Source organism: Halichoerus grypus, chromosome 7, assembly GCF_964656455.1.
Source record: "Halichoerus grypus chromosome 7, mHalGry1.hap1.1, whole genome shotgun sequence".
In the NCBI taxonomy this organism is placed as follows: domain Eukaryota; kingdom Metazoa; phylum Chordata; class Mammalia; order Carnivora; family Phocidae; genus Halichoerus; species Halichoerus grypus.
In genome coordinates, this window is record NC_135718.1 from 113,499,668 (window position 1) to 113,524,945 (window position 25,278).

The 25,278-nt window shown below is 43.0% G+C and overlaps 1 long non-coding RNA gene across 1 annotated transcript; it reads right to left on the bottom strand.

Annotated features, from left to right (window-relative positions):
- Positions 1-2,950: 2,950 nt before the first annotated feature.
- On the bottom strand, positions 2,951-17,126 carry LOC118527059 (uncharacterized). Its single transcript, XR_013449864.1, has 4 exons — positions 16,927-17,126; positions 12,709-12,819; positions 9,223-9,311; positions 2,951-4,221 (listed from the first exon to the last, which is right to left on the bottom strand). It is a non-coding gene; the product is annotated as an uncharacterized LOC118527059 (long non-coding RNA).
- Between the last annotated feature and the right edge of the window lie 8,152 nt (positions 17,127-25,278).

Consider the following 25,278-nt stretch of genomic DNA (forward strand, 5'->3'; position numbering starts at 1 on the left):
AGCCTCAATCTTGGTCCTTTTCAGAAGAGCTCTTCGGGAGAATGTGTGACATTAGAGCTTTTGTTTATGTGCTTTTGAGGGATACTAAGTGTCACAGGTGAAGCAGGAATATCCTTTGGAAATTGGAGTCTTTGCATGGGAAGATTCAATTTATCTGTATCTGTATCTATACACACACACATATATATATGCACATTATATATGTATAAGGGAGAGAAGAGTTACATGTATATATAAATATATAAAATGTAAAATATAAATATTTTATAAATATTATAAATAAAATACAAATTTATAAATATTTATAAATAGCAACACAAAATAAAAATATATATGAATATATGTTTTATGGAGAGAGGAGTTATAACTTTTACCCAGTTCTTTTTTTTTTTTTTTTAAGATTTTTATTTATTTATTTGACAGAGAAAGAGAGAAAGAGTTCACAAGCAGGGGAGAGGCAGAGGAAGAGGGAGAAGCAGACTTCCCGCTGAACAGGGAGCCCGATGTGGGGCTCGATCTTAGGACCCTGGGACCATGACCCGAGTGGAAGGCAGCCACTTAACCGACTGAGCCACCCAGGCGCCCCTTACCCAATTCTTTTTAAAGATTTAATTTATTTGAGAGAGAGGGAGAGCACGAGTGGGGGAGGGGCAGAAGGAGAGGGAGAAGTAGACTCCCTGCTGAGTGGGCAGTCTGACCGACCTGACCTAGGGCTCGATCCCAGAACCCTGGGATCATGACCTGAGCCGAAGGCAGATGCTTAACCGACTGAGCCACCCAGGTGTCCGAACTTTTACACAATTTTCAAAAAGAAGTCCAGGACCTAAAAAAAAAAAAAGCTAAGTAATTCATGATTCATTCAGTCAGCAAATATTTTCCAAGCTCTTACTCTATGTGAGGTACTCAACTGAGTCCAGAGAATTTAATAGAAATAAAATAAATGTGATCCCTACCTTCATGGCATTTACATTATGGTGAGAGAGGCAAATAATAATCAATAAGCAAATAATAACAAATGAAATAACACCTTATGATAGACTGAAAGAAAAAAAAAAAAACAAGTTAAGAACTACTGATCTAACTAGACTGCATTTCTCTCCGGACTTTATTTTTGACCTTTCTTCTCCTAAGAAAGTCAAACCCCTCCAGAAACAGACTCAGTTTCAGAAATAGACGTTTAACTTCTCAGTTGTAATTTGAAGGCGTGTAGTTAAGTCCCTAAATCCTCTGACCCTCCTTCCCTTGAATATGGCTGCTTTGTGCAGTCAGGCTGATTAGATTAACCCTTCATTCCTCCCTGCCTCCCAGGCAGGCAGGATAATTCCAGGTCTCTAGACATGAAAGACAAGTCTGTTTGGCCAGGATCAGCAAAGTACTTCCCCTTGCAGAATCTCCCTCCTGATTACCACTGCTGCTTGAGCAAGAATAAATGATCTGAAAGCCCCAGAAAGACAAACGACCAAGAAGTGCTGGCAAATTTTAGAAGTCTGTGGATTCTCATAATGAGGATATTGTTCAGCATTTTCTCTCAGATCAGGTTTTTATTCATTGCTGAGTGGATTTTTATATGTGCACCTCTATTGTTTAAAAATGCAAGTGATTTATGCCACCCCACCCCCACCCCATTTTCAATCCTTAATAAACTCCCAGAACAATGTAACATTGTGCAACTAGAATTGTTGCTATTTTTGAATTGGTGTTGTCCTAAATTCACCTAAGGAGGTGGGCAGTAGAAAGAAGGGGACCTGTTGAAAGACTTACAACTCAATGGCAAAGTTGAAATTTGAATCTAGGAAATCTGATTTCTGGGTCTCTGCTCTCCAGGCACTGATTAGATCCAACGGCCTTGCTCAAATTACACATGCATGCGCACACAATATTATCAGAATGCTGGGGGTCAATTGATTAGAATTTTCAGTCCTTACTAATTCTAGGGAAAGTGTCATACCACCGACTGAAGGGCCAGTTCTGATTTGGAGAAAAGACTCTGTCAAATAAACATGAGTGCGTGGTTGTAGTATCTTGAAGTGAAAACAAAACACAAGTAAATGGGAGGGGGAAAAAGCTATTGGGTAAGGTTGTGGATATCACTCGGAGTGTGAATAATGAAAGGTTAATCATGGCGTACAATTAAGGTTACCAGGTCAGGATCTAAAGTCCTGTTGGTTGTCCAAACGGGCCTGACTGATCTGGACTCAGTTAATGGCTTCTCTCTTCCATTACTTTTCTTCCTACCTTCATCTTCTACTCCATTTCTCCCTCCTATCCATTCATATCTTGGGTCTGGTGGGGAGGTGACATCCCTTTCCCCTGAGAGTCTCTTGGGGAAGGGCTTCAGGTCATGGTATTCTATCTTAGCAATGAATTAGCTTTTGGGGTCTCCTTTGCACAACATTGCCTTCTTCAGACCCCCAGTAAAGGCATGGACAAGTGTCAGAAAAGGAAACAGGTGGAGAGAAAGTCAGGCATCCTTCCCCGAGAACTACTGACTATTCCCGGAAAGCCAGCCCCAAGGTTTATGCCCATTGCCGAGAAGGTATCAAGGCACAGAGTGAAACACATTAGGGACAGTGTCCTCCCATCTCTTAAGTCTGTGCAGCATCGGTGCCTGGGCTGGGGAGCAGAGAGGGGGTGCTGTCTTGTGCTGGGAGAAGCTTACATGAACAGGAGATTCTTCCTTCACAGTTACTATGACTCAGTCAATTCCAGGATTTAAGCTCAGGCCCCCTTAGGCATAGTATTCAGTTCTCTTGGGCAATGCCATCCACTGGGGATACTTACTTCGAGGCAGCAAAGATGCTATTAGTTCTATTTTGTGTAATTGCTGTGCAGATGCCTCCTATTCCCCTTGGCCCAGGCAGCAGGGAGAAAGGGTAGGAGTCAGGCATTTGCCAACGTGGGTTCACCCTTGTTGTATGTTCTGCCTGTTACCCCAGCTCACTGACACCCCGCCCCCACTCCCCTGACCCCACACATGCACACTCAAACCCTCTCTTAGTTTTCAAGCCATGACAAGGTTTAAATGCTTATGTGAATTTCATATACAGTCCGGTCTTTGTATCAAGTGTACTAAGCCTCAACATTTGCCTAGAGTAAATAAGGAAGTGCTGTTAGGAAATTCATGCCTTATGATCTTATTGGCATCTTAAACTAAACCAGTACCTTTTGTTATTATAGTTGTTTTTTACCGCAGTGCACAGAAAGCTTGCTTTTCTGACTCCTTCTTTTGAGTGTATTGTTGGTTGACACTCACCCCTAGAATAAATTTCTACCCTTTTTGCAATCAGTGGGACAAATTCACATGCCAGTTTAGGCTGATTCACCTGCCCAATGCTGTGAGTGATTTAAATAGGACTGCCTTAACAGCACTTCTTGGGCCCAAGTACACAGGCACACTCTGAATGTGGCCCTGGCACAGGAGCTCGAAATTTCTTTACCGACTTGAGGAGGACATAAGCATAAGCGGACATAGAGGAGGGGTGCATCTGCTGGCTAGAAATCCTGGAGACAAATTCCTGTCCAATGCCTGGTAAAGCTGGTTTTCTGGCTGAAGTCTCAGGGAGACCAGACATTCTTGGGATGTGGGTTATAGAAGCTGGGGCTAAGGGTGAGGAAGGGGGGAGCAAGCCATGTGCTCAAGACAAAACTGTAGGTGACGTTCTTGATGTTTTCTCTCCTTCTCACCCCTCAAAGCCAGTCTGTGAGCAAGTCCATCAGTCCCACCTTCAACGTGTGTCCTGAAGTCCCTTACACCTGTTTACCTTTACTATCCTACCCCAGCCAAGCCTCTACCTTCTCTCACCTGGTCAACCAGATAACCTACTCCTCCTCCTCTGAGTTTTTGTGCATCTTCTCTTGCTGCTTTCTTATTCATTCTTCAGGCAGAAGAGGGAGAACTCTTTCACAGTTGCACACTGGATCACAGCACGTCCCTGCTTGAATCCCTTCATCAGCTCTCCATTGTTCCTGGCATTACATCAAGTTCTGTGCCAAGGTCTGCAAGCCCCACGCGCGTTGGTTCTGGCTCACCCCTTAAGCCTTCCCACAGCACCCTCTTCCGCGATCATTGTTCCCAGGCAACACTGGAGAACACTCCCAGCCAAGCATTCGGATGCTTTGGGGCCTCTGTTCTTACCGTTCTCTCTGCCTGGATCGCTCTCGCACACTTCTTCACCTGGCTGGTCCATTTTTAGGTTGCAGGTACACACTCGAAGGCTTCTTCTGTGAGAGGCCCCAGAAGACTTCCTTATCTAAGTAGCAACACTTCCCATCCCTACTCCTCAGTTGCTAGCTCAGCACCATTATTTTGCTGCTAGCGTTTACCATAATCTAAAGTCACCGTCTTTATTAATCTCTTTCTTTATCTTCTAACCTTCCCACTCATAAAAGGACAAGAGACATTTCTATCTAGATCTGCGCTGTGCAGTATGGCAGCCAGGAGACCCACGTGTGGCTGTTGACAACTTGATATGCAGCTAGTCTGAATGGAGATGTGCTTCAAGTATAAAATACACACCAGATTTCAAAGATTTAATATGAAAATATCATATTGATACATTCATACCGATTGCATGTTTGCTAGGATAATATTTTGGGTATATTAAGTTAAATAAAATATATTCTAAAATTAATCACATTTTTTTGTGTTTTTAGTTTTTAGTGTGGTTACTAAAATTTCTAAATTACATGCATGGCTCACATTATATTTCTACTGGCCAGTACTAATCTGGATCACCATTACTCTCCTCAGTGTGCATCAAATATTTCTTTGCTGGGTGGTTGTTTATTTGCTTCCACTTTCTCTTTGAAATTTATCAAAGATGAGTGGCTTATAGGATTGTCAACTGTTCTTCATTTCCTTGTTCTATTTGTTGTTCTACATTAGGAGAAAGACAAACAACACCGAATACCAGTAACATCAACAGAAGAAGCCCCCCGAGCCATCCAGCCCCTAGCAGCAAGCTGCGGAAGGCAAACCGCGGATAGAGAGGGAGTGGGTAAACCCGGATGGTGGCAGAATGGAGTGAGCAAGTTTCAGCAGCTAGAGATCTTCCCTTAGGCTGGGGCAGTGGTTCTCCCAGAACCGCCTTGACACAGGTAATAAATCAAGTAAACAAGGCAAAAGGTTGCTGGAACCCATCTCCATCAATCCGGGTGTGACTCTCCCATAACCTGTGAGCTGGTGCTGGTGAGGAAGTCTTCTCATTCACCAGTTCACATCTTTCTGCTTGTGTGGTGGGAGGAATTGCAGAATTTGGAGAGTCAAAGTGGGTAGGGGAAAGGATAGAACTCAGGGGTTTGGAAAAACCCTATTGATTTTTTTTTTTCCAGCTCTCCTTTTAGGGACTTCTGGAGACAGAAGGGGATTAAAATGTCAAATTAGGGAAGAGGTAAAAACTCATAGCTAACTCATTGGCTGGGTTTATCTGATTAATCCTGGGGAGCTTGGGTCACAATTCAATCCAACAAAATTTACTGGAGTATGGAGAGTTAAATAAAGATTTGAAGCCAGAGACTCTATCCCCATTCCATGGATAGTGGGAAGGAATGAAATAGGGCTAGAAGCTGCTTTGTTCTGGGAATATAAGAGCCCCCAGGGCAGGTGGAGTTGGTCCAAGACTTGCTCCCTTCACAGATCTGAGTTTTCTATTTTAGCTTTACTTTCTTCCGGCTCCACTCACTCATTCTTTTATTCCACAAATATTGGGGACCTACTACATGTTAGCCCTTTGCTAGCACTATGCATTGAGTACAACACTGAACAAGATATAGAAGATCTCCAACTTCTTGAAACTTACATTCTAGTTGAAGAGCAGACAGTTGAAAAGTAAACAATGCAGTACTGGAATTACTGGATTATATGGCATTTATCCAAAGAAAATGAAAGCACTGATTCGAAAAGATACATGCACCCCCATGTTTATTGCAGCATTTTTACAAGTGCCAAGATATGGGAAGTAGCCCAAGTGTCCATGGATAGATGAATGGATTAAAAAGATGTGATATATACACAATGGAATATAACTCAGCCATAGCAAAGGAGGCCTTGCCATTTGCAACAACACGGATGGATCTAGAGGGTATAATGCTAAGTGAAATAACTCAGTCAGAGAAAGACAAATACCATATGATTTCACTCATGCAGAATTTAAGAAACAAAGAAAAAAAAGAGAAACAACTGAAAAAAACAGACTCTTAAGTATAGAGAAGAAACTGGTGGTTTCTAGAGGGGAGGTGGGTGGGGGGATGGGTGAAAGCAGTAAAGGGGATTAAGAGTACACTTATCATGATAAGCACTGAGAAATGCACAGAATTATAGAATCACTATATTGTGGACCTGAAACTAATATAACACTGTATGTTAATTATACTTGAATAATAATAAAAAAAGAGTAAACAAAGCAAATGTAAACTGAGAAGTTCTCTGAAGCAATCAATGAGTGCCAGTGAGCAAGAAAGTCCTCTTTGAGGAAGTGACATTTAATTCCAGATCTGGAGAGAAGGATTACTCACTGTCTCTTTCACATCTTGTGTGAGATTTTATGTGTGCATTTATTCATTTATCAAACATTTACTGAATGCCTTTAATGGTCAGGCTTAGTGTTGGGTAGTACACCTCCCCCCCCCAAAAAATGAATAAGTCAAGGACTCTGCCCCAGAGAAGTTCATACTCAAGTGGAGGAGACCGATAAGTCAACAAGAAAGTGATTGCAGGGTAATTTGATACAGTGGAGCTAGATGATCTCTAAGGGTCATTCCTATGTCTAAACATTCTATTGTCTAGTAAGTTCTTACTGTATGTTTAGTACTTTGGGGATGCTCATTCTCTCCAAGGATCTTATAATCTAACCAATGGCATGCATATTGGAAAATTTCATATCTCAGAAACCAGGCTATAGCAAATTATTCATATGTTTTCAGTTCAGCCCCTATCTACTTGGCTTGTAAAAATCCATCAGGTCTAGCACCTCTCCCTTATCCATTTTTGGATCCCATCTAGTCAATGGAAGATGGGTGTGCACTCTTTCCGCCCGCCCCCCCCCCAGGGTCCTGTGAGAGGGTCTGGAATTAAGATTTGGGGACCATCCATCTATTAAGGCTTTGAGCAAGATGCCTCCTGAGAGGCTCAGCTACCGTGTCTGCATCTATATAAACTGAGGTCTACTCTGAGTTGTAGGGAAGCAGAGATATAACACACTGGAAAATTAGTTGATCTTCCAGAAGCAAAGCCATAGTGAGGTTGCTCTTTCTATGGACTTCTAGAGCTGCTGACTGTCTTCTGAGAAATTACAGATATTGCCTTAATATCTTTAAGCAGGGAAGAAAGTGCTTCATTTGAATAATGGTGGGTGGTTCCCCCATTTCCTCCTTCTATCCCTTCTCTGTAACAATCTGCAATCCCAACCACTCCATCCCTCTGATTTTTTGCAGAAATCGCTTCCACTAAATTCCCCAGTGACCTCCATTTTGCCAAATCCATATCCACTTGCATCTGTGGAGGATCGACATCTCTTGAATTTCTGTCTTCCCTTGGCTTTTGGGGATATCTTTCTTCCTTGGTTCCCCTCCTGCGTTTCCAGCTGCTCATCTTTTAATCTTCACATCTTTTGGCTGGACTTTGAAATGGATATTCCTTGGCTTTCTCCTTTTCTCACTCTATTTACAAGTCTTGGGCATCAATAACCAAGATCATAGCTTCAGCTACCATATAGACGTGGACTGGGCTCTCAAAATCATATCAGGCTCTTATCTCTCATTTGACCTTTACTTATATGTCTTAAACTGCCTGCTAGAACTCCATTGGACAAACTCAACCCCTAAACTAGTTCTATTATCCCTGTCTTGGGAACCAGCATTACCAAGAACCTATGGGCTATTTAGATTTTTTTTTTTTTAAGATTTTATTTATTTCTTTGACAGAGAGAGACACAGCGAGAGAGGGAACACAAGCAGGGGGAGTGGGAGAGGGAGAAGCAGGCTTCCCGCCAAGCAGGGAGCCCGATGCAGGGCTCGATCCCAGAACCCTGGGATCATGACCTGAGCCAAAGGCAGACGCTTAACGACTGAGCCACCCAGGCGCCCCTGGGCTATTTAGATTTATGTTCTCTGTCATAGTATTCATTCAATGGTGATATATTGATCCCTTACCAGATCCTAGGCCTTGGGCCATGTGCTGGGAGTACACAAGGGACTGGGCACTTAGAGACAGGTAAACAATCAGAAAAATACACTGTAGGACATCATCAGAGGAGTAAGTGCAAGAGTAGAAGAGCATACAAGATGCACAACGTAGAGAAAGCACAGTAGAGGGACTGACTGAGAGACAGAATCTGAGGAAAGTCTTCCTTAATGCAGTGATATGACATGGCCTTCCAAGTGGCTTCAAAACTTATCCTTCTATTTAAGTTTTCAGGTCAGTTATGTGCATGGACTAGCAAATTCACAAATAAACTTGTTTAAATTTACAAGTAAATTTGTTTATCCACCTGTGTGTCAAAAACCGAAAGTAAGTGTACAAAGCTTTAATACATGCATCATCTATGCTTTTTGTGTCCAGAAGTTTGAGTTTAGCTTATTTCCAGCTTTGCTTGGTAGACAAAGGAACAGATACCTTACAAATATGCTATGATGATTAAAGATATAAAAATATATTATAACATATGTTGAATATGTTATATATTAGAATATATTATTATATATTATATATTATTATATATCAAAACATATATATTTACAAAGATAATTAGAGGGAGCATATACAGCCTTTTGCTCTATAAAAATGCCATGATGGCCGTATTTGCCAGGTTTAGGTACCATCCCTTTTGAAAGACAAACGGGAATGGGATCTCCATGACAGGCAAGAAAGATATGGTATTTCGACATTGAGAATAGCATGAGTACGTGAAACCAAATAGCCTATCTGAGAAAACAAAAGCAGAGTGATATTGATGGGGTGGGTGTAGAGTGCAATAAGGGGTCTGTATGATAATAAGAGCAGTAACAGCTACAATGAACGAAGTACACTTTACCTACAAGACCACTAGTGCTTCATGCGCCCTGTGTTACTATTCACATGCTACAGCAAGAAACCCAAGAGACTACGTATGTGGTACGGTTTAGCTAAAATTCACCCCCAGGATTCTTCGACTCCACAGCCTACATCCTACACAGGTCCTTTGCCATGCGCCCTGCTGCATGTGGACGGTGCTAAAATATTCTTACCTCATGGAGCTCTTACTGTAGCGCAGGGTGGCGAAGCCTGGATGTGGTGGGTTGGGTGGGGGAGGGGAGATGGCCTCGGCACCTGTTTGCTGGGGCAGGAAGTAAGAGGAAGCCACCTTAGCCACAGCTGGTGGTGGGCTGGGTCTTGCCGAGTAGAGGAAGCTGCTACCTCTGGGTGGTGTACGGTTCTGAGGTTAAGTCAAAGGAGTTTTATTTCCCTAATAATTCTTTCCCTTGGCTTCTCACACCCTCCTAACCAGTTTCCTTGCCACCCTCCTTCTCTCTGCAAATCATCTTTAACACCATCTAAATTTGACCTCCCTCACTTCCCTACTTAATGAAATTCTCCTGCAGATCCTCATTGCCTTCAAGATAAAGCCCAATTCTTCACGGTCCTTTGCTGGCACACAAAATGCTTCCTGGAGAGGGTCCTGCCTACCCACTTTGGCTCTTGGCTCTGTCTCCCGCCTGTAACTAGGCTCCCACACTCCATGGTCTACTGTCCCACACCTCCTGTCTTTCCAGGTCCTGAAATTCCTGCCTGAAATCCCTGCCCTAATCTACCTGGAACTGTCTCAGAAAACTGGCTTTTCCCCTAAGCTACATGCAAACTCCTCTACCCCCCATACCATCACAACTACAACCACATTCTTTGAAAATCTACCTACTCTTCAGACTGGTGCACATACCACCTCCTCCAGGAAGCCTTGCCTGACTTCCTCAGGCTAGACTAAAGGCCTCTCTTTTGTTCTCTCAGCATCCTTTATATACACTTTGCTATCTATGCACTTGTTATTACTCCCTTCTAATTGGGAGTTAGGGTCAACTCCTAGCCTGGCTCTGCCTACTTGACCTACTTGACTTTGGGATAAAGCCCTTACTACTTGACCTTAGGCAAGTTACTTAACCTCTGATACCTCAATTTATTCATCTATAAAAGGGGGTGAAAATAATCTCTACCTTTTAAATATACTATGAAGATTAAAGGTATTAAAATGTTAAGAATATATTATAACATATATTAAAATATATTACATATTAGAATATATTATTTCATATTATAATTATATATCAAAACACAGTTAAAATATAGGTTAAAGTGCTGTCTACAATGACTTGCATAGTGTAAACACTAAATAAATGTCACTGTTATTATTCTGCCTATTATTATTGCTCATCCATACTAGACTCTTAATGCCTTGAGGGCAGTGATTTATTCAATATTTAGCCTACTACCTGGCATTTGGTGGGCATTTAGTAAATATTTGGTTCTATATCTCTCTTCTTTTTTCATTGTTGGCTTTGCCACTTCAGGTCCTGAAGTCTGAATTTTTTTTTTCTTTTTAAAAATTAAGATGAGAAGAAAGGGAAACAAAGATATTTGCATTTACATCTAGAGATTTCTCAGCCTTGGGCCATCATCCAGGCCCCAAGTGACTGCAGGAAGATGTTATTTCTAAAGATAAGAGAGCATTGGCACCTACCCCAGTCTTTCCCACCGGTCCACCTCCCTTGCCCCTCGCAGAGATCCCTTCCTGCCTTTACTGCCTCTTCGGCCACTCCTGGGATCTTTGAAGATTTTCAAAGAATATGGTCATAGTGGTGGTGGTATGGGGAGAAGAGGAGTGTGTATGTAGCTTGGGAGGTGGGGGAAACTGACTTTCTGAGACAGTCCCAGGAGAGATTAAGAAAGATGAGGTTGTATATTTTCCCTAAGGGCCTGGAGGCTTAGAAAACTTTATCTGAACAGGAGTATCCACCTGATCCTGTAAGGCAGAGGGAGTGATCACTCCTGTTTTTGTTGAGCATTTGAAGTCCTGAGAATAGGGAGTTCATTCATCAGATAAGGGCTCAGGGTGCGTGAGGAGCTGGACTAGATAAAATATTTACTGTGACTCTATCTTCCAAATCAATCTAGTATTAACTACGGCACAAAAGAATTGTTTAAATCCTGATTTGTGATTTTATTTATGTAAAAGATCATGCAAAGATATAAAACAATGAAATCATTTTGAATGAACTGTCTTTATTAAAGACTCTAAGTACACAAAAGGAAAAAGTGCAGTTAAAAACATATTAATGTTCGTAATATTTCACAATAAAAAAGGTTTAGTTCAGGACTTTTGCTCACTTTTGCATTGAGTTATCTTTTTTTTTCTTGCTGATTTCCAAAGTTTCTTTAATAATTCTGGCTATGATTGTAATTATATTTTCTCACCTAGATTTTATCCTTTTTTATGGTGTCCTTTGATGAAAAGAATATTTAAATTTTCAGGAAGCCTATGTTATCACTCTTTTCCTTAAAGGATCGTCTTTTTTTGTGTTCTCTTTAAAAAGTCTTTGCCTATTCCGAGGACATGGCAATATTTTATGGTCTTCTTCTATAAGCTGCATTATAAAAGAGAACGTCCAGATGGCTAATACACCATGAAAAAATGTTCAGTATCATTACTGAGGAAAAACAAATGAAAACTATAAGGAGGTACCTCTCTACTGGAAGAGCTACAGATAAATAAATCCAACAAAAATGTACAACACTGAATGTTAGAGAGGATGTGGGGCGTGTGGAATTCTCATACCCTGCTTGTGGGTGGGTACATTAACACAGTAATTTTGCACAATCACATGGGAAAACTTTTGGGCAATATCTACTAATGCCAACATATGCTTACCTTGTGACTTAACAATTTCATAAATTAACACACAACAGAGAGGTGTAGACATGAGCACCAAAACACAAAAGCGATCACTGCATTTTTTAGTTATCATAGCTCAAAATTGGAAAGAGTCCACGTGTCTTTCAATAGTAGAATGGATAAGTGCATGTAGCAGATATATTCTTTTTTTTTAAGATTTTACTTATTTATTTGAGAGAGAGAGCGCGAGAATGAGCAGGGGGGAGGGGCAGAGGGAGAAGCAGACTCCCCGCTGAGAAAGAAGCCTGATGTGGGACTCAATCCCAGGACCCTGAGATCATGACCTGAACCGAAGGCAGACACTTAACCAACTGAGCCACCCAGGCATCCCTGTAGCATATATATTCAATGGAATACTATACAGTAATGAGAAAAGACCGAACTATTATTGCATGCAAAAGCATATCTGAATCTCACCCAATTAATATTGAGCAAAAATAGCCAGACAGAAAAGAGAACATATTGTATGATTGTATTTATATGAAGTTTAAGAACAGAAAAACCTGGCCCAGTGAAAGAAGTTGGGATACCAGTTATCTTTGGTGGGGTGGGGTTGACTAGAAAGGGGCAGAAGGAAACTTCTGGGGTGCAGATAACATTGGTATAGCTTGATCTGGGTAGTAGCTTTATGGTTGTGTATGTTTGTAAAGATTGATCCAGTGTCACTCAAAGTTTTGGACGTTACTTCAATAAAGAGTTAAGGGGAAAAAATGTTAGTTAATAAAATATTTGAGTTGTAATTTTTACCATTCATTGACAATAGAAGTTGAGCGAGTATTATTTTGCTTACATTTGTGTGTTTGAAGAATGCAGCTTATTCAGTCATTCCAATTTTCACCCATCTGATTCATTTTGATATTGTCTGCAAGGATATCAGAGGACCTCCAGATCCCTTCTGGTCCTAAGATATAATGAATTGTCTGAGATCATGTATAGTAATAATAATATTACCCTTTGATTATGAAGGCAATACGATATAAAGACTTGTTTGAAGTGTGTATAATAACGGTATTGTCCTTGATTATAAAGGCTATCCTATGTATATATTTTGAGATTTTGTTCAGGAGTGTTGATTTGATTTACATTGACTTTGCATTTTTCTGCAGAAAATATTCCAAATATTTGGATCTTGTGTTATACCTTTCAAAGAGCTTTTCCATGTATTATGGATCTGCTTTCTGAGGGCTTAATATTCTAGTAGGAGAGACTGACCTTAAGCAAGTATGGATACAGGAGTGCTAAGAAGGGGACATAGAGTCTGATCTAAGGGTTCTAACCTAGCTTAGGGGATGTCAAAGAGTTCCCTGGAGCATCTGACATCTAACTTAGGATGAGTTTAATGTTGCCAGATAAAGTGGGACAATGGAAGCCATTTGGACAGGGAGTTAACACATTCCAAAGCTACAAGAATAGAGAGCTACATGTTGCATTGGAAGGAAAAAACAATCCAGTGGGTCAGACAAGAGAATTTGAGGTGAGATCTAGGAGCTGTTAGATGTGCAAGGCTCTGTTTGCCCTATTAAGGATACTGGACTTTATCCTAGGGTAAGATGAAGCCATTGGATGTTTTATTCAGCAAATACATTGATCGTATTTATATTTTAAGCAAATCAAATCAGAACAGGAACAACTGTCTCCTTTCAGTAGGACCCGTGGATAAGAAGTGGAGCTGGAACTAGAATGCGGCTCTCCAGGGGGCTGGTCCCTTACTGTATCAGCGTTTTTTCTCTCCATTGCCCACGGTTCTTGGTCACGCCACTTCAAAGAATGAAGAGGCAGACCAGACAGATGGTGGGCAGCAAAGCAAGCTTTATTGAGCAATAGCAAGTGATAGTACAAAGCTCCTGAGGAGGGAGGGGACCCGCGAGGGTTGCCATTGGAGTTTCCAAGTCTAGGGGTTTTTAATGGGCTTATTTAGTGGGCCGTTTTAATCTGATTAACCCTCCCTACGTCTGTCATCCAATCAGGTTTTTGCCACCTATCTATCCATGGGAAAGGGTGGAGGTCTCCTTTCAGGGTGGTGTAAGATCCTTTTAAGGTTGGTTTCCTCTTAGGGTGGGAGCTCCTTGTCCCTGCCTGCCTGCCTTCCAGCTATCCTTCATCATTACTACCCTAAGTTCTCTATTCTTTCTCGGTCTCAGCCTAGAGTGAAAAGGGAACTTGGTGTGAGACGTGAAGTTTTAGAGCATAGCTGGTCGCCTTTCCCTTCTTTCCTGGTTCCTGGTTTCTGTATCCTAGACAGAGAGGAGGGATGACTTCTTATATGGATTCATGGCAGACACCTTAACAGAGGAATCCATCCTGCAGGGCTTACCTCCACAGCAAGACTTTTTGATCCTTTTGGTTGATTTTATCTAGAAATACTTTTTTTTAAAAAAGCAAGAATTCCTCAATAATGGGTTCCCAAAAGACCCACTTGAAATTCTGTGAAAGGGTAAATGTCACCTTGGCGAGTTATAAAAGCCCATTTGTCTATTTCCAGCACATAGTGCTCAGGTTAATGAATTGGAAAGCAGAGGTATTTTCCAGGACAGACAATTGGTTTTTGAGAGGGAGAAGAAGGACAAGGGGAAGGAGGAGGAGGAAGAGAGCAAGAGGGAGGCGGGGGGGAGAAGGAGAAGGAAGAGGAGGGGGAGGAAGAGTTATGGAAATGTCACTTCTTGAAAGTGCACTCTATGCTCCTTGCTCTTACTTCTTCAGATCCATTAACTCCTGAAACCAGGGGAATATGCTTGTGTTCCCACTATTCTCCTGAAACCGCTCATCTCATCAAGGACTCCCTTTTTGCAAACCCAGCAGCTTCTTTCTGGTGCTCATGAAAAACCAACCGAGCTCCCTAACCTAAGAGCTCAAGGTCATGAAGTCCTATTAACTCTATAGCCAAGATCTTTCTTCCTGCTACATCACCCTTGACTTGTTTTCAACCTAGGATTTCTCTATGCCAGTGTATCCTTCTTCGTAGTTAACAATGATCACTTTTAAAGCACACATCTGATGAGCTCCCTCCTTCCTTTGAAGTCTATGAAGTCCCTGAAGGCTCCTCGTCACCTCCAGAATAAAGTGTCACCCCCTGACTGTCATTCAAAGGGCCATCCACAGTCAAGTCCCAGCTTACTTGTCAAGGGTCTGCCCCTCATTCCCCCTCCGCACGGATATGCCGGTGGTGACTACCTCTGCTTTGGCCATTGCTGTTCTGTTCCTCATGGCTTCACCCTCTCTTCACACCTAACAAACTCTTCACTCTTCAAAGCTGCCCCCTCCCTGTGACTTTTCCTGATGCCTGTCTTCAGTACGCAAGTGGAATAAACCATTTTCTTTGCTCCCACCGTGCTTTATACCTGCCTCTATGTTAGCAGTTACTGCAGGGTTTTATAACTCTTTACCTCACTCTTTGTGTCTTCCTCTCCTTTCCCGATTCCTCATTGTAATCTGCAGAGTGCCTGGTGTATAGTAAGCACTCAATAATGTGTATGTTTTAATGCTTCCTCCCTCTTTTGTTTCTGACCCCTTTTCAGTAAACTGATTAAAGGGGTAGACAAAGCCCAACTCATATTTTTCCCAGCTGAGCAAGTGCAAATGGACACAGCAGGCCCTGAGAAATAGTAATGAGAGTGAAAGATCAAGGGCTGAGAGAACAAAGAACACATTGAGCCTTTTTCAGTAGGGGTGACTGGAATTGCACCACCCCCAAGTGCTAGCTCAGAAAATAACAGTAATGCTTTACAGCCAGTCCCTTCTTACACTTTCCAAAGTGTAGGCCAGCTGGTGTTAACAACATCATGGTGAGTGAGCCAAATGGTGTATGTGTGTGCTGGTGGGCATGTTTTTGGTGAAGAGGGGGAGGTGTTATCTCTGTTTGGGAGGTGGGAAGCATGGCTGGAATTGGACAACTGATCCTCTAATGCAGGGTTGACCAACTTTTTCTGCAGATGGTTAAGTATTTTAGGCCTTCTTGTTCATATGCATAAGCAGCCATAGAAGATATATGAATGCATCTGAGCTCATGCAGCTCCATGCCTTCTTGTTCATAGGCATAACAGTGCATATGAACTGCACTGTGTTGCAGAAAAACATTTGGAGGCTGAAATGTGAATTTCATATACTTTTCACGTGCTGTAAAATATTCTTCTTCTTTTGATATTTTTGCCCAACCATTTAAAAATGTAAAAAACATGCTTAGCTCTCTGGCCATACAGAAGTAGTTGTCAGGCAGGGTTTGGTCCAGCCATCATAATTTGCTACCCCTGTTCTAGTGCTGAGTCCATCACTTTACTACCCAGAGTAGCTTTGCTGGGAGTGAAGCCATGTGGAGAGTGCTGACCTTATGATACCATCATGGCAGCCTAACTTCCTTAGGGCTTGCTGAGTGCCAGGCTCAGTACATGTACTCTCTCATTTATTTTTTACCACAACGCTAAGCGGAAGGAACTAGGAGCATCTCTATTTTATGGGTGATCAAACTGGTCACCAGCTTGTAATTGTGAGAGCCAGGCTTTTGAAGGCTATTTGGGTCTGAGGTGCATGCACTTACCACTACCCCATATGGCTTCCTATGGCAAAGTATCATTGGTATAGAAATCATATGTGTTGGGTTATGAATACAGACATTTTTATCTGAAAGCAGTCAATTTTTCAAAAGAAAAACTGGAGACAAAGAAGACTGAAGGACAGATGTTCTCATATCCTGCTGTGGGAAAATTGGCTTGGAATCCCCCAAGACTTAATAACTTTTCTGAACTTGTTATCCAATCTTTCCCCCAGGAGTTTGGAGGAATGCAGAGTTAATCTTCTCACTCTCCAGAAGGACCCTCCCCTCACTGCCTTCCACTACCTCACACTGCTTCCTACCACCAAAACACACACACACACACACACACCCCTTAGGTGTGCATGTGAAACTACTGTCAAGCAATCTATTTGGTATTAGTATCTAAAGAACAAATGTCAACCTATTTTCACTTCCAGAAAGGGCCCTCCCGGGTAAATGCAAATGTGAGCAATACCTTACCTCCTGTAGGAATGTCCCACCACACTTCTGTGCATATTTTTTCTTCCCCTCTGCTTCCATAGTTTCTCCTTCTTGGGCAGTCACCCACTCTGGACCCAACACAGGGCTGCTCAAGGATCAGACCACTGTAACAGTGTAATGGGGGTGGAGGTGTGGCATGGAGCTGCATGAGCTCAGATGCCTTCTCTACACTTCTGAGAGGTCCGCTTCAAGCTTTTCTTCTCTACCCCTACCAGCCCCACCCTCCACTTCCTCCCTGACCTCGCAAGCTAGTTCCTCTATAAGAACTGGTGTGTGACTGTCACCCCCTCCAGTAGGAGCTGTAGGCTCTGGAGAAAAAGCCCAGATTGTTAGTTCAGGATAGAATTAAGTTGGGGGTGGGGGTGGGAGCTAGAGTTTGGGTGAAGGAGATAAGAGAAACACAAAAGGGAATGTAGAAGACCTGACAATGAGTAGACTAGGTTGGGGCTGGAGGGGGTGGGCTCCTCCTCCCTGAGCTGACTTGAATCTTGCCTCCTCTTCCTGGTTTTCTCCCAGCTTTTCTCTTTCCAACCTTAGAGGTCCTTGGAAATGTGCCAGGCCTTGAACAGAGCAGTTTCTATTAGAAATCCCCTTCTTGGCTCCTTGGCCTCACTCCCCTCCTCTTCCTGACTTCCTCCCTTTCCCATTTTGCTAATGAATCTTTTTGGAGCAAGGTCAGGGCGTGCTAGGGTTTGGGGCTCAGCTGTGAAGCCACTGGTGGGCTCTAGGCTTATCACTGATCTTGGTTCCTGCAGAATCTACGTGCCTGAACTACCTCTCCTGGTGGCTTTCAACTCTGTCTCTGCCCTCAGATAAGGGTAATGTCGTCCAGTGGACACTGTGCTGAGCCACAGGAAGGAGGGTGGAGCCATGGGGTCAGAAGACCTGAAGGCCTTTGTACTCAGCTTTTGCCTGGGCTTCTTGATGAGAATGAATTGGGGCAAGGTGATCTACATTTGAAAATCAAATTTAAAAAATTATTCCTCTCATCCAACATTACTAGAGTCACATTTTCTCATGGTAAAAAACATAACAACCACAACAACAACAACAAAAAACAACAAAATTTGGGCAGCACAGAGACATACAGGGGAAGGAAAAAAAAGCTAAGATCACCCATAACTCTACAACCTGGAAAAAACTTCTGGCATTTTGATGTATTTCTGATGGAGGATAGTTGTAAGGCAGGCAGGCAGGGAGAAGGGGCCCCCACCCTAAGAGGAAACCACCCTTAAAAGGATCTTACCCCACCCTGGAAGGAGCCCTGCACCCTTTCCCACGGGATAGATAGATGACAACAAACTGATTGGATGACAGGTGCAGGGAGGGTTAATCAGATTAAAACAGCCAGCCAATAAAAACCCATGAAAAACCCCAGACTTAGAAATTCTGGTGGCAACCGTCTCGGGTCCCTTCCCTCTTTGGGGGTTTTGTACCATCACTTCGCTATTGCTCAATAAAACTTGCTTTGCTGCCCACCATCTGTCTGGTCTACCTCTTCATTCTTCGAAGCACGTGACCAAGAATTGCAGGTGCCGAAGGAAAAGAAATCTTGTAACATTTCCTTCTACTCTTTTTCAATGCCTATTTTTGTCTCTATCTCTGCTAAAATACATGGTATCTGCCATTTGATGGCCTGCTTTCTTTCCCCCATTGCCATTCTTTTTTTTTTTTTTAAGATTTCATTTATTTATTTGTCAGAGAGAGAGAGAGAGAGAGCACAAGCAGGGGAAGCGGCAGGCAGAGGGAGAAGCAGGCTCCCCACGGAGCAAGGAGCCCAAAGCGGGGCTCGATCCCAGTACCCTGGGATCATGACCTGAGCTGAAGGCAGATGCTTAACTGATTGAGCCACCCAGACGTCCTTCCCCATTGCCATTCTTTTTTGAGTATTTCCCTGATAAAAATTCATCCAAAGCAATGATTTAATGAATAGACATTTGCCTTCCAAGACTAAGACAGTGTTCTTATCCAGGAATTAGTTTTAAATTTGTATTGATGACATTAACATCCCCACTCAGCACTACACCCACATTCACACACATGCACACACTTCTCCCCTCTGAAAGTTTATCAGGAAGGCAGGTGGATTAAACACCCCTCACTATGAGGGGCAGGCTCTCCAGATGGGACTTGTGGGCTTGGGGTGGGGGGGGAAGGCTGGGGGTACAGGGAATTGTGGGCACAGAGAGATTGTTTATAGCTGCTCATTTCCCTTTTTGAAGCCTCCACTCCTTGACCAGAGAACTTCCTTTGGGATAGACTGTGAACCACTTACCTGACAGCTCAGACCAGGGCTCAGAACTATGTGGGTGTATGTTTTGATGCTCGAGCAAAACAATTCAACATGAACTCTGCCAAAATAAAACTGGATTAGACAAGAAAGTTTATCTGTTTTCCTGGGACTGCTGACATTATCCTCCCACATCGTGGTTTATTTTCCTGGTTCCCTTTAATCAGGCACACACTCCAGAAGAAATGCACCCTTTCTGTGGAGACGGTGGCCAGTACAGCCCAAAAGGCCATTGGCACAGCCTGTGTGGCCCCCAACATGGGCACAGTTGCTGGCAATATTTTGGGTTCTTGGGGGTTAGCACAGGACAGGAGAATGGGGTGTAGGTGAGAAGGACAGCCACCAGCTGCTGTGAACCCACCTCAAAGAAACCTGACATAAGCTTCAATGGAGAGTTCCAACGGCTTGGCTCTGAGGGCCAAGTTTCTCAGCTTTGAGGGTCAGCAGCTGGACTCTGCAGGGACTGACACCACTGGAAGTAGGAGAAGAGTGAAAATGAGGGTAAACAAAGGAATAGAAGCAGGGCCTGATTGCCCAAGAGGCCCAAGAGGCTGACTATCAATGCTTGGCCATCCAGAAGACAAGGGAACCACCAATTCAAAAGAAGATAGAATTTAATATTTAGTATTTCATAAAGAACATTCATGTATTGCCTGGGGGATGAGGTGAGGTAGAAAGGGAAAGGCAATTAGGGCCTCAATGAGTTTTAGTTAATAGGGCCTCAGTAGGTTCTGAATGGGCAGGAAGGAGACTTGAGAAAGGAGAAAGTGGAGGATAAAATGAGAGAGAAGAGCAAGGATGGCATCCATGTACAAATAAGTATTAAGTATCTACTATGTCATAGGCTCTGTGCTACTGGAGACATAGAATATTGACACTTTTGGGGTGCCTGGGTGGCTCAATCGGTTAGGTGTCTGACTCTTGATTTTGGCTCAGGTCATGATCTCAGAGTCATGAGGTCGAGCCCCATGTGGGGCTCTGCGCTCAGTGGGGAGTCTGCTTGGGATTCTCTCTCTCCCTCTTCCCCTCCCCCTGCTCTCTCTTTCTCTCTAGTAAATAAATAAATCTTTAAAAAAATAAAAGAATTGACACTTTCAAGCCCTGCCACAGATTTGTTCCCTAAACCCCTGCTGTAGTAATTGCTTTTAAGGACCTTTGTTGTTTGGATTACCCAGATGGTTGTGTGGAGTCGGAGGTTGTATACAGATTTCTGGGCTCCAGATACCATGCTGGCCATATCCACCAGCTGGCTTCCTAGCTACCATCTCTTTATGGCTGCTGGCTCTCCAGGAGGACACCCAGTCTCCATCTTTAGATGGAATGTGTTCAAGAACTTTGGCGGGGGGGCTGCAACTCTATAAGGCAAATCAAACAAATGTCCTATATTCATTCAAATAGGGTCTAGAATGTTCATCCTTCATGTATTCATTTATTTGTTCATTCATGTTTTAAACCTAGCAGTTAGACCTTATTCCTAAAGGCATGGTTAAAAAGGATATATCTAGCCATTTCTTTTCCTTAGTACTTGAAACCAGAGGGAAAACTGTTATGACAGCCTGTCCCTGTGACATAATTATCTTGGAAACCATCTTAGACCAGATTAAGAAGGGAGGTCAAACCATTCTTGAATCACTTGAAACTGGGGATTTGCATCAACTCAAGGGTGAAATGTCTGGGTTGAGAGCTGGGGACAAACATGGGAAATTATGCTTGGAGTTTCTTTTTCTTGGCTTCAGTTGGTCTCCAATGGCTCATTCCCCCAGCAGAATCACTGAAGGTATTGGTGCCACTACTGAATCAATGGTCTTTGCTGGTCAAAGACTCTTGGGAGACCATGCAAGACCTGAATTATTGCCATGAAGAGGATGCATCCTCTGCCTCAGGTTGCTTATAGCCTAGGAGAGGAGGAAGAAGGAAAATGACTGGAATTTGAAGTAGAATAAAGTGAGTCCTAAATTGTGGAAGAGGCAGTGGGCTGTGGGGACTCAGAAGTGAAGGCAATTTTCTTCTAGGGTAGGATTCCAAAAACATCATGGAAGGGGTATTTAGTTCGGGGGGGGCCTTCAAGGGTAAGTAAGATTTCTCAGGTAGAAAAGACGGAAGGATGTTTTCCAGGATACAGGAATTATAAGGGAATCACAGGGAAATCTGAAAGCACCAATGCATTGCGGGAAAAGCAACTATTCGGGGGTGGCTTAAAGGGAGGGGGCATGCACGGAGTGATGAAGTGGAAGTCATGGTAAGGGCACCTGAGAGACCCACAGGAAGAAACTCAGCAACCTTCCCATGGATGTTGAGGTGGGAGGCAGTGTGGCACCATCAAAAGAGCGTGCTCTTCTGAGTCAGGTGTCCCAGAGTCTGCCTCTCAGCACTATCTCATTATTGCTGATGACCTTGAACAAATTATTTAACATCTTTGATCCTTATTTTCATCATATGCAAATTGAAGATAATATTCTTAGCTTTCAGACTGTGTGAAGTTTAAATGATGTGATATTCAGAAAGTGCACAATGAGTACACATGACAGACCCTCATGAAATGTAGCCCCTTCTCTTACCCCCAAAGTGGAATAAATCAGGAAAGGTAGTTGTACATCAAAAAGTTTTCTATTCTGTCATTCATTTTACAAATGCTTATTGACCACCTACTATGTGTTAGATCCTGTGCTAGGTAATGCGGGATGTCCAAGAGACAAGCTCTAAAAGACAGAATAATATACTTGGGCTAATGATATGCAAAGAGGTCAAAGGTTAGGCATAGTCAGAGATAACAAGCCTAGAGCCATCTTGAGGCTGTCTGCGACTGAAGAATGAATGAGCATCCAGACAATGAGTGCCGCACATGACTTGCTGGGGGGCATAGAGCAGGGTGAGGTCACTGAGGGCTGGTGGGGGATGGGAGGCTGCTGGAAAGGTGTCAAGGAACAGGAGAAATGTGAGCCAAACATCAAGCATGGCTAGCATTTGGCATGGCAGAGAGGGAAGGAAAAGTTGTTCTAAGTAGTAAAAAAAAACAGCCACGGAGCAAGGTGAGCTTAGGATACTGTCTAGTTTGATTATAGACGAGGGGTCCTGGGAGGTAAGGTTGAGTCCAGATTCTGGAAAGCACTGGAAGGCAAGCTAGGGACTTCAATTTCCATTACAGGCAATGTCTTTTTCATTGGGTGCTCTAGGCCACACTGCTCTGCCCCCTAACCCCCACACTGATTTATGCCACTTATTCTCTAGTAAATATATATATATATTTAATATATTTATTATATATATTTTAAATATACTTTAAGATTATTTATTTATTTGAGAGAGACAGAGAGAGCACAAGCTGGGGGGAGGGACAGAGGGAGAAGCAGGCTCCCCACTGAACAGGGAGCCGGAAGCAGGGCTCGATCCCAGGACCTCGGGACCATGATCTGAGCTGAAGGCAGATGTTTAACTGACTGAGTCACCCAGGTGGCCCTCTAGCATTTATATATTGCCTTGTATTATTTTCTCTGTTGGATATATGTGTCACCTTATACTCTGAGCAAGATTGTAAATTCCATAGGATAGGTCACATAAAGATTTCCTTAACTTGATATGACTCAATGTGGTAGTATATTGTCAAAGCTGAGAGGTAAAGAAGGCTTGGGGATACCCATGGAGAAGCTGGGATCACACTGTTGTGACAGCTTGCAATGAGTCCCAGCCACTACATAGGCACCATAATCAGCACCAATTTGGTCTCTCCAATGTTGATTTTAATGCTTTTGGTATTACCTTGATGGTTTGAACCTCTAGTTTGAACAGTATCTCTATAGACCATATTTGAAGCCCTTCCCATCCATTAATATAGACTCCTCAAATATAAGTGGAGGGGACATTTTTCTGTTGAAGGGTCTTAGACCTTCCAGATTCTTTTAGGTTTTGCCTTGCCCAGCTCCTTGACTTCCCTGAAAAAAGCAACAAAAGTCTCACCGTTTAATAAGAGAACAGCTGTGTACCCCTAATTCCCTTACCCTTTAGAGACCCCGTCCTTTGATATTACCGCTGCTCTTTCTCAGCTTAATCCCGAGAAGGAAATCAACCAGGAACCATAGGAATCAGGTGACTGAGGGCAGAAAGCAAGTACTATGCAGAGCAAACACGGCCTGCCTGGATGTTTGCTTTGGTTTAAAGAGTTACTGGGGATAGTATACTAACCTTTTGTTTTGCAGGCAGCTTTACTTACCCGGTAAATAGCTGTTTTTGAGTAGCAATTTCTCCATGTGACCAGTCAAAAAGATTCTTAAAATAGACCTTTCTTCTCTGTGGATCAACTAGGATGGCAACAGTGACAACTGGACCATTGGTTCCACTCATATGTCAGGACAATGGCCAATCAGGGGCGTGTGGGTTTCTTGTCTATCCAGGGTCCAGCTGTTTGTTCATCTAGTGTCTCTTGAAGCCACAGCCTTTGGTGGCCCAAGTGGTAGAGTCCTCACATGAGTGTTTGCTGCCCCAGACACTGCTAGAGACCCGAACAATGGGGCAAGTGCATGGATGGTCTCACTCATCGGGGTAGATTACTTTCGTTCTACAGACACTTTTAAACCTGGTTTCCCATGAAGTAAGAACAGATAAATGGGTGGGAGTGAATATGGGACTGGAAAGAAGCATTCTCTAGTGGTTTCTCTAAGGAACAAGGGCAAAATCTCCCCTCCTCTACAGGAGCCTGCTCACGCTATTAGGGGGTAGCGAGAGTCTGTAGCTGGTTGGTTGCTTGCGTCATAGCCTAGCTCTCAAGGCCCAGCAGATGATGACTATCCTCAGATTGTTTTTTCTTTTCTCTTCCCCTCATACATATTTTCACTGGAGTAAGACTAACTCTTCACATACAGCCCTCATAGCATATACATGTATGCCCCTTATGCCGGATCTCTTCTCTGGTCTATGTTCCCTGTCAGGGTTCATGCTGTTCTTTTTCTCCTGGTAAGTCTTTCCCTTTTCTCTGTATCTTTTCAAATCCTTATCATTCTTCAAGGTCCAACGGAACCTCCCTCTTCCATACAGCCTCCCCAGAATGTTCCCTTGTGTTTCCTCACAGTTTTGTCCTGGTTCTTGTCTCTTTATGTTATGTGAGTCAGTTTATGTTATGCTCCTGCAGTCTGTGAACTCCAGGAGGGCAGACACCATGCTGGATTCTTTTCATGCTTTGCCCACATTACCTAAGATAGCTCTCATTCCCATGATCACTTATCTCCCCTTTGTCATTCACTTCTGAAATGCCCATGGCTACTTGCACAAAGTTGGTGATCCATACATGCTTGCTGATTGGTTGATTTATCTATAGTCTATATTAAAGAGAAGACAATAATCATTAAAATGATAAGAGGTTTAGTATGATCCAAGAGCCTTATTTTGGATCCTTGAAAAGTGAGCGTGTCTAAACACATAATGGCCTTTGTGTGCATTTCTCTTTCATTTAGTTGCTGACAAGGCAGTCTGACTTTAGCCTCTCTTATGCTTAGTTAGAAAACAATTCAAATTAGTAAACATTAGATGAGTATCTGCGGGGCGCCTGGGTGCCTCAGTTGGTTAAGCGACTGCCTTCGGCTCAGGTCATGATCTTGGAGTCCGGGGATCGAGTCCCGCATCGGGCTTCCTGCTCAGCAGGAAGTCTGCTTCTCCCTCTGACCCTCCTCCCTCTTATGTTCTCTCTCCCGTTCTCTCTCTCTCTCTCAAATAAATAAATAAAATCTTTAAAAAAATAAATAAATAAATGAGTATCTGCTAAGTGCACCTCACTCTCCTGGATCCTGGTAATGGGATCTATGGCCCTATTCCTGGAAAAGAGGGTTGAGAAGCCTTAATTAATTGCCAGTCACTTATTTCCTTCTTAGCCCTGATGGGAAATGACCATGAGAGCTCAGAGCAGTAGCCACAGGTTGTTCAGGGCAAGGAAAAGACAGAGAAGGAGTTCTAAGGGGTCAGAGGCTGGAATGAAGAATTTCAGCTTCCAAGAGCACAAACTGGGTGATGCTCAAAGTAAATACTATGGTCTGAGGTGACTCAAATGACCAATT